This window comes from Pseudomyrmex gracilis, unplaced genomic scaffold, assembly GCF_002006095.1.
Source record: "Pseudomyrmex gracilis isolate BER0280 unplaced genomic scaffold, ASM200609v1 scaffold_38, whole genome shotgun sequence".
NCBI lineage: Eukaryota > Metazoa > Arthropoda > Insecta > Hymenoptera > Formicidae > Pseudomyrmex > Pseudomyrmex gracilis.
Window position 1 is genome coordinate 452,378 of NW_018020622.1, and position 10,254 is coordinate 462,631.

General features: G+C 39.3%; 1 long non-coding RNA gene across 1 annotated transcript in view; it reads left to right on the forward strand.

The window, feature by feature from the left end:
• The first annotated feature begins 435 nt into the window (after window positions 1-435).
• Window positions 436-10,254, forward strand: part of LOC109852869 — a 20,821-nt gene continuing 11,002 nt past the window's right edge. Inside the window, exon 1 of the long non-coding RNA XR_002250045.1 lies at window positions 436-642. This is a non-coding gene — a long non-coding RNA (uncharacterized LOC109852869). The remainder of the gene's footprint in view (window positions 643-10,254) is intronic.

A 10,254-nucleotide genomic window follows, 5' to 3' on the forward strand; every position in this document is an offset into this window, starting at 1 on the left:
TCTATTAATACCGGTTCGTTTTCCCAAGTGAGAACTGCACCCGTCAGCATCACCAAGCGCGTACACCCGTACATATATACAATATATATACATATATATGCAAATACATATTTTTCAGTATACACAAACATCGTCTGACGGCCGGCAACAACTCCGCATCGAACTACGCTTCTATTAATACCGACCAGTTCTGTCGGACCGTGTACAGACTTATGTGCGCGTGCAAATATACATATATACACGCGCACACAGAAATGAAAAAGCGTATACGTGTGACGCGAAATCGCGCCAGTGTTACATACGTGTCTTCGACGCGTTTTCGATGACTGGCGGTACTGTGCGCGCGCGCCGGTTCTGATTTAACTATCCCAAAATGAATCGTCGCGCCGACACCGCGTCGCACGGACGAACGAATTTTCGTTATTTTTCGTCGGTCGTTTCTCTGTTCCGCTGGGACATGTTGCCAACTATGAGAGATTGCCATACGGAATCCGCAGATAGCGACATTGTCGAGAGAGACACTGCGGTCTCTTGCTGATTGCGCAATTGGAGTTGCTTCAAGTCCCCCAAGTGTCTCCGATAATTGTAGCGAAGAGTTCTCGGCGAGGATCTCATTGTTACGCAAGTTATTTTTACGTATAGGTACGTGTATCTATTATTTGTTTGAATAAGATGGCAACAAAATTGATTTTTTTTTTCCGTTGTATCTCAATGTCTATAATAAACATTCGAAATAAATATATTGCGAAATTAAATATACTACAGTATATAAAAAGCAAATCGATTTGTGTAGATACGATTTATAGTTGCATACAGAATTTGTGTACAAGCGCGCGTGAGAGTTTTTTCATAAAATGATATTGTTGCCAACTTAATTCAAAACATCTGAATTTCATTTCTTTATGCGCGAAGATAACAATCGCATTTATTATCAGTACAAAACGGGAATTAAAGAGCAACATTTAGAATTAAACGCGGTGCAAAAAGAAGGACTTTTTGTTCGAATATCCGTTTGTAATGCGGGCCGTCGGACACAACGCGAAGAGGATGCTCTGCAGCAATTATAAATGCATTTACATTTGTAGTTGGTTCAAAGTCATTCACGTTTTTTTCCCATAACGTTATTCGGCGAGAGACAAACTGTTGACTTACAGCAATTACACAAAAAGCCAAATAGCCGTGGAAAAAGGTAATTTGCGCGCGCGCGCGCGGGCGCGGTGTATCTGTATTTGCATAATGTACGTAAAAAAGTACCATAATGTTGCATGCAACTATAATTCTTTCGTGAAAATCGTTACTCAACGCCTGAGATAAAATCGAGTTATCTACAATCAATCAAATATTTCATATTTTTTGTTAGACGTGCTAATTACCGCCGCAGCTAAAATATCCTGTTTATCACGCGTTTATGATGGTGTGTGGCAAGTAAAGTCTTATCATTAAGAGAATGACTTGTTTTTATTCAATTTGAATCTCCAACGTTGCGGACGAGTGTGTGCATTGGGAGAGGACTCATCGTCTTTAGAAAGATTTATAAAAGATTTATATACACGCGCGCGCGCGCGCGCAAAACCGCGAGCTTATATAACGCGTACGTAGATAGATACGTCAAAAAAACACGCACACGGGAGAAAAATTCTTTTCATCCTTTCTCGAACGTCATACCTTATCGACATTTTTTTTGACGTAGGATTTTGTCGCGTATTTTCCGTCGCGCCAAGGGAACGCAGGAAGAGAGAGAGAGAAAGCGAAAAAGAAAGAGACGCAGAGGAGGGTGGAAAGGGATGGGGTGGAAAGAGAAAGAGAAAGAGTGAGAGAGCAGGAACATTCGCATCTTGCTGCCTTTATAAATGCTTCTACATTTATTAAGGCTACTCCCCGGACCCTGGACGCACCGGTATACGTATTTCGAAATGAATGCCTCGTGACGTGGCACCGCGACGCTGTCGTCGGGGCGCGTGAACGCTACGAAAAGTGAAATATTCCTCTGTCGTATTTTCACATGCGCGCACACGACAAATGACCGCCGTGCGTCTGACGGCCGCGGGCCTTGGTAAAAAAAAAAAAAATCCGTAGGTATATACATATGTAAATAGATATATGTATGTAATATCGCGAAAAGTGTGTGTTCGTCTTTCGTCGATTAAACACACGGCGACTTCAAAAGTTGAAAATTTGTCACGTCGAAATGCGTAGGATAGATCGACCGTCGCTCACACGATCGGGAATTAATTTTTACACGTCTGAACATTTATACACACACACACACACACACACGTTTAAATATTATCACGCGTATTATATGTGCAGAAAACACGGAAAGAATTTTCTTGTAATTGGACTGCATTTTTGCATGTAACGCGCAACGTACGTGTGCACACGTTGGTTGTATTTTCGCAGAAATTGATTTATATCGAGTTAAATGTCCTTATAAAGGAAGAAGCAATATATAACAATAACAAGCGCGCGGTACAAAGTAGTCTGAATTAATTAACGAGATTTCGCATCGCGATCACTTTGGTGGTGGTGTGCGCGCACACCACGCCTTATGTAGGTACGTATATAATATAATATTATAATGTGCAATGTGGAGCACGCTGTGATTTTATATAGTCAGTTAAACAACTTCTGACAAGGAAGTGATTTGTCGCGCCGGATACTTTATTCCAGATAATCATACGCCGTGTTAGACGTGGGCCGTTCGGCGTGACAACGTATATACATTGATTAATAGCACCGTCTTCATGCCCAAATAAGGAAGATCTTAACGTCCGTTAAACTAGGCGCGTAAATCTTGTCTTTTATTTATTTTTATATTCGGTGCGCCGTGAGAACGCTACATGTAAATCTTCCGTCTTATCCAGCTTTAGTTTGGATATGTGTTTTAAATTGATTTGATTATTTTCGAGAAATTTTCTGTTAACGTTGTTTATTGCAAACTCGGAATTACATTCCGCAAACGAAATCAAATACGCGCTTTAAACCCGCGTGGTTTTACGCGAAAATAAAATTGTTCCCGCCAGAGAGATCTCGCGGAAGAGATTAGGTACGTGTGTGCCTTAATATCAAGTAGCCCCGAATGTAAACTGGTCTCCCCGAAATAGAGACATTTAGTTGGTGGATTCGTATATATATATATATATATATGTATACCCGCGCGTAATCGGCTAATCGTCAATAGCCAGAAGCGTCGAACTTGGCGCAATCACCCCGATAAAATCAGAGCGGGACGAAGAAGGTGCGCGATATAAAGTATAGTCAGAAGTATACGCCTGAGGTATACGATCTACTACTTAATATCGTCTACACGCTTCGTGTGTTCGATCTGAGCTTACGTACTAACAGCCACTTGGAACCTTAGACGACGGCCATTCCGGACGAAAATTAATCATCGAAATCAGCCGAACGTCGCGATTAAGAGACGATCACCTAGGCAAATCGTTAAACGTTGCTTTTTCGGGTGGTGGATGTTGGTTCCTACCTGTTGTCGGGGCAGCCAATCGACGGAAGGCTCGAAAAAAAATTTCCCACCTGGTAATTTCTACATGGCGGCCAAACTCGGGGGAAGGGAGAAAATTGCAAGACGTTGTAAGAGGAACGGTCGGCGAAATTTTCTTATCCGAGACCAATCCATTTTGCAAAATTGCAGCCTGCGTAATAATCTACACTTTGTAGCTCGCAGACCTGATCTACCGCGCGTGTCTCGTAACACAAGCACGAGGTCTATTGATTGACTCGAAAATCGCTAGATATTTTAGACGTGTTGATAATATTCCGTCATTCTACAGACGAATACATTATATGCGGATCGATGATCGATTATTCCAAATAAAGTTTTTTTTATTTATAAACGTACAGATATTTTATATAATATCTCAATATTTTATATAAATCTCTCACGCTGACGTGAAATATTTTCAGGTACTGTAACTACAATTAGACATTTTCAGGATTATGTGTAATAATAATATTATAAGTACGAGGCAAAATAATATTTTAGCATCGTGTGATACCACGTTATTCTTTTAAAGTAAACGAGTGGATGAAGTCTCGTGAGCTTCGGGCAGTTGTTTCTTGTAGAAATGAAAGAAAATAACAGGCGGAGAATACAGCATCCCGCATGACCGGTCTGTACCAGCGATCCGGCAGTTAACCGGCTTTATACGATGCACCGTAATCAGTTTGCCGAAGTGAGATCCAATGAAACGCGGACTTTACTTCGCAGAAACTTAAACGGTATATAAAAAATGTTATTAAACAGTATGTAACAAATGTGTGCTGCACAGAATTAACTTTATATATTTTTTATTACATTTTTGTGTCTCTGAGTAGACTTTTTATAGTGCAAAGTATGCATGATATGTAATAAAAGAAACATAACATAAATAACATTTTTTATTAAGTGAAATAAATATGAAAAGATTTTAAATTACATAAAAGATTCCTTCGAGAATTTAGTACATAGTTTTTTACATATTTTCTACCGAAAGAGAAAAAGAAATACGTGCGTTATAACGTGCCGCGCATTATTTCCTAGACTTGCTTCGATTTTCGGGATGGTTTGATCGATCATTCGGCTTCTAGATTGGTGTGACTATCGGCGGAAGAGATAAATCATCATGGGACGAATAAATCACCGAGTTAATGTCACCAACTAGAAAGCGAAGATACGGCGTAGGGCGTAAAACCGATATCGCTGTTCTAGAAAAAGCGTCGCCGAGACACTTTGCTGAATGTTACAAAAATAAATGTCACAAAAATGTATCATGAGAGAATTAATTCGTTGCCAAGATGCGCAGATCCCAAAACAAGCGCGCGCTTTAATAAAAATGCCGCGCGAAGTCTGGAAAACGTTTTTCTTCCCTCTCGCTTGTCCGAAGTTGGGAAAAAAGAAATAACAGTTTCACCGATCGGGAATATGGTACATGTCAGTGACGGTCATCTTCAGCTCAGCGCCCGGTCCGATTTCGGTATTGGTTTCGAGACGATACGCCAAGGAAAGAGATGGATCATTCGTAGCGGCAACGATGAATCATGAGATGGCTAAGACAGACTAGAGAATCGACGTTATACCAAATATAAAAAGAGAAAAATGTGAGGGCGAACATTGCCGAGATAGGAAAGACGGATAAAAAAGGAACGGAAAAAAGAAAGATATATTACCGATCTTTGTGTAAAAAGAAGAGGTATTGCGATAAAGATAAATTAACTGCTTAATTATCAACTACTAACGCAAGCGAACTACAGTGCTCATAAGCAAGTTTACGAACTGATATTTTTAATCGATAAATTGTACAAACTAAAAGACGTTAAATGTCTCAACTTAATACTTTTAATGGGAGAAAATATTCCGCCCCCCCCCAAAAAAAAAAGACAAACATTATACAAAGTAACGTAGAAAATCTAACGCAAAATGTAACAGTTAAAAAATGCAATATTATTTTGTACAATACAATAAATAAGAAAATAATTTGACATTAAACAAAAATTAATGTTATACGAGAAGTGAAAGAGCACGATAAAATAGAACGAAGATACGATGATGAATAGCGAGGGATGAAACAGGAAAAAGCAGAGGACGAAGATACGGGAACGGAGACTGGAATCCTCCGGAAGTACGTCCGACGTACCGCCCGCGTTCTCCATTTTTCAAAAAATAAAAGCAACCGCAGTGTCGACTCATTGTTTGGATCCTCCGACTGTTTGCGTAGATGTTGCGTAGCTTGTGAATAGGCTTACGAAGGGTGAATTGCGCTTGTGTGTATATGTGAGGGAGAACGTGTTGCCTTGGTTGACTCTCTCGTTCTCTCTCTTTCTTTCTCTGTGTTGGAGAAACGTCACTATAGAGGAACCAAAGGAAAATATTATCACTTTTGTCTCACCCTCTCCTTCCCTTGTGTTGCCACTGTTTTTCACGGGAGAGAATTCGCGTGTAACGCAAGAGTGAATCAATCGTCCGTATTTCTTTCAGATTTATCAGTGTGCCGGGAAAAAAAGAAAAAAGTCTGTCTCTCATCGACATTTCACTTTGACGGTCCCTTTCTTTTCCCGACCCTTCATTGTCATAAATCTGGTAACGAGACCGAGTCGAAGATGAAATCGTGTAAGTTCGCGAGATTGCTATCTACTTTATGTTCTCCTTCATCGACCGTTATCGATCTTGATGATTAAAAAGGTCATAAACAGACAGTTATATACCGATCGAACAACGATCGACCAGAGGCTTGCTAAATTAGCCACCGCGAGGAAGAGTGTTTTTCTTCATCAAGGTCGATCGACTGTGTCGCGGATCATTATAATGCAGAGAACAACTTAGCCTTAATACACGCAGTTGTGTAGAACAAGCGCCGGTGCTTGTGAAATGGCGCATAGTTACGACAATGCGTCTGGATGAAGCGTGACTTGCTACGTTTAAAGATGCATCGTTTGTACGAAAGGCACTTTTGTGAGAACTTTTCACGTTCCGCGCGTTAATGATGGAAACAAGTTGAGCCAAGATAACGACGCCGCGAATGTGACGACGAGAACGATGACGTCACGTGTCGGCTGGTTAACAGGGAGAGGATAATTAACGTTGAGGAAGCTTCATCAGTCAAGAAAGTAACCCCTCGCTATATCCCGCCATATCCAAGGGCACGGCCTGTCGTCTCTTTATTTGAACTAAACAGGTTGATTTGCTGGTGCGATTATTAATTCAACTACGTCGCGTACTAATGACATCTAATTATGTTGACATGATGATTATGTATCCCGTACTTCGCCTATAACGATAACTACTACTGTTTCCCGAACTACTTTGCAAGGATAATTAATTCATAATACAGTAGTACGAGCATCTCTACTACGTATAGATTCTATGTGTACACTATAAGTGTATGTAATAACAATATAAAAAAAAAAGAAGGATTGTTAACCGCGAAATAAGAAATGTAAAAATTAGTTCTAAAATCTCGGACAATAATAAATCTACAAATGTTTAATTTTGCTTTCAAACAAAAAGTTGAGAAAAAATTGTTCAAATGTTAGGTTATTATACACGGAAATAGAATATAAAGAACAAAGAATTCGCGAATATGAATTTATGGCAGCGACAGTGGCAAAAGCGCCGACTGTATTTCAGCAATATGGCGGCAGGCCAAGTTCGACCCCTGATCTTAGGTACTTACTACTGTTTGGTTCTCGGTCATAGGACTACATACATGTAATTTCGAACGACTTTCTTTGTTCGAGTAACTACCTAGGTGATAAATCTTACTGGAGTGTTACAAAAAAAAAAAAAAAAGAATAATAATAAGACGGAAGAAGTGCGTAACACGTGCTACTGTTCTGTCTTGCGGGGTAGGTGGCGGATAGGCTCTTATTCTAAACTCGTGACAGCGTGTCTTATAAACGCTAGCACAAAGCACAGCAAAGCAATAAAACACTCTTGAGGCCATAAATCGCTCGAAAATTTTAAACACACACAGTAGCGCAGACCGGTCATGCAAATATGTTTTGTGACCCAGTTTTTCCCAGGGTTTTCTTTTCACTTTTGTCTTTGCTGCGACCAGAAACCTTCCCGCTTTGATTAAAAATGCGCGCAATATGAATATAAAAAAGAACAACTTCCGATAATAAATATTTCTTAAAAAAAAAAAAACCATTTGTCAGAAAAGAAGAGAGATAATACGTCAAAACTGAGCGACGTCATTCCCTTTCGATTCTTAAATCAAACGAATGGCGATAACGCGCGGTTGAAATTCAATACGGTAACAATAAAATCGCTATCCGTTCCGGAGATCAGAAGCGGCGAAACGCTAAAGCGTGAGCTCGAGCAATGAAAGCAAGAGAGCAGCAAGTGGCTCGTACGTCAGCCGGTGGCTCGTAAACGTCAGCGGTGGTGCTCGTAAACGTAAACGCGATGCTATAAGGGGATGTACAGCGGCGCAGCCGGGGAGTCACCATAGTATAACAGTTAAAGAGATACATGTATATGTATAGAGAGAGAGACGATCCATTTAGCGGTTTAAACGGGGTCGTTATATCGCCGTTTACAACGAAACAATCTGTTCCTGAATATCTGGACACGTGTCGTGAGATTTAGAACGGGCGGAGCGAAATGTTAGATTGCCGCCGGTAAAACGGGTTCGAGCGTGCGTGCATTGCGCGTGTATTAAATCTTACATTTCCCGTCTTTATGTACTAATGTAATTTACTTAATTTTCTTTCGCATTACCGCAATTATCGTTTTATTTACCAGAATATATTCGAATAAATTTCTTTTTTCTCATTTCTCACCTGATTTGCTGCGTGTAACTCTTTGACAGTCGGTAACAAACCGATATAAGCGCAAAGAAAAACACGTTAGGTTTCATCCCCCCTTGACAAATACGCGCAATTAACTTCCGTCTTTCGTAGGGAATGATAAATCATTGCGAAATATTACATTTCTCTGATAACTTCAACCTGCCACTTGTAATAATCTTGATTTAACAATAAGAGAGATTTATCAATGAGCAAAGCCATGTTCTTAAGGATAGCAATTAAAGGGAGCGCGTCGAGAAGTGTGTTGGATGAAATCCGAATGTAGCGCAGAATAAATTCGTATCAAGCGAAAAGGATACTGAGAGATTTAATAAAAGCGACGAAACCGCTTGGGGTGATGAGTGTAGATATTAGTGAATGGCAGAAAAGGCGAAGCCATCGAGTTTTCGGGGGTTATAGTGATTAAACTGGGGATTGAATCCTAGAGATCGTGAGCGAGCACGCCGACGAATCCTGCTGTGGTATTTGTGGGGATAGCACGGAATGGGGCTGAAACAACACCGTTCTGTGTTTAATCATGTCTGACCGAGCAAAAGGGACCTTTCAGACGGGGCTAAAATTTGCATAGTTGGGGCTCACATGTTCATAGGTCTAACCTGTGTTAGCAGCTGTGAAAAGTGAGTGTAAATTGAAAGCTCGAAGAGTGAAATTGACTCAAAAATCCACTGTGCGAGTGTGTAAACAACAAATGAAAAATAAATTATTTGCAACGTGTAGAAATAATTACCTCGCTGCGAACTAAATCGGTTTGCCGCGCTCTTTATGTGACAAATATACACGCGGCCGTAAATCTTTTTTTTCCTGTTAATTAGCATACGTACAAAGAGTGGTGGAGAGTGCATGTGTGTACAGGTATAAATTTTGGGGGAAAAAATTATAATAATTGATTTTCTCTCGTGAACGACAAACAATTCCAAATAAATGTGCATTTAATTAAATTATGTGAGCGAAGTTAAAACAATGGCATGCCGCGCAATATATATTGCCATTGTTCTTTCTTTTTTGTCGAAATGGCAAAATATATGTACACAAATATATACAAAATAATGTGTAAGATAGAAATAGATGTTTTGTTATATAATTATTTGAATTTTATTTTCTATTCCAATATTTTAAAACAAAGTGAGATCACAATTATACGATCTGTAACAAATATATTCGTTAAAGTGCAAAAGATGTTGGATAAAAGATTAAACATCGTGATACAATTGAATTATCGAAATTTCTCGCAACATAAAGATATGAAATTGAAAGAGATACGTGCCGTAAAGAAAGGCGTAACATAAGAAAGAGAGAGGCAACACCAAGACGTATCTACTGCTCGCGAAAAACAAAATATGATATCTCAATCGCCGATAAAAACCAGCAATAACTTACAACACCACCCAGAAGGAAGATTGCGGGTGCGGTTGCGAAAACAAGAACGACAGGAAATGCCAAAATTATGATAATGATTCGAAGCCGTTTTCAGTTAAGACATTAGGCGACGTGTATAATTTAGACGAAAGCCAGACCAGTAAGTAAAGACCGCGTATAGCGTCGATTCTCATAATAATAAACTTTAATATATATTATGCAGATTGTTCGCGGTTAAACTGGTGCACACATTTTTATCTGTGTATCTCTCTTTCCAATTTTATTAATAAATGATGGCGCGTAGCGTGCAAAATTGAAGATGCCAGCTCATGTTAATCGTTTAAAATACCATTTCGGGTATGTTATTATTGTTATTATTACCTTCTTAAGATCTGCGTATTTCTTACGATCTCACAGTTGTTGTTGTTTTTTTTTTTTTTTTTTTTTTTTTTCACAACGGTAGAACAAAATAAAATTGTTCCGTCTTTTCGTATATTATAAATAAAAAAAGTAGGAAATAAATTTAGATAATATTCTTCTCTCTCTATATATATATGCAAGCTTCGTGTTCGTTCTATATAAAAAAGCGCAATA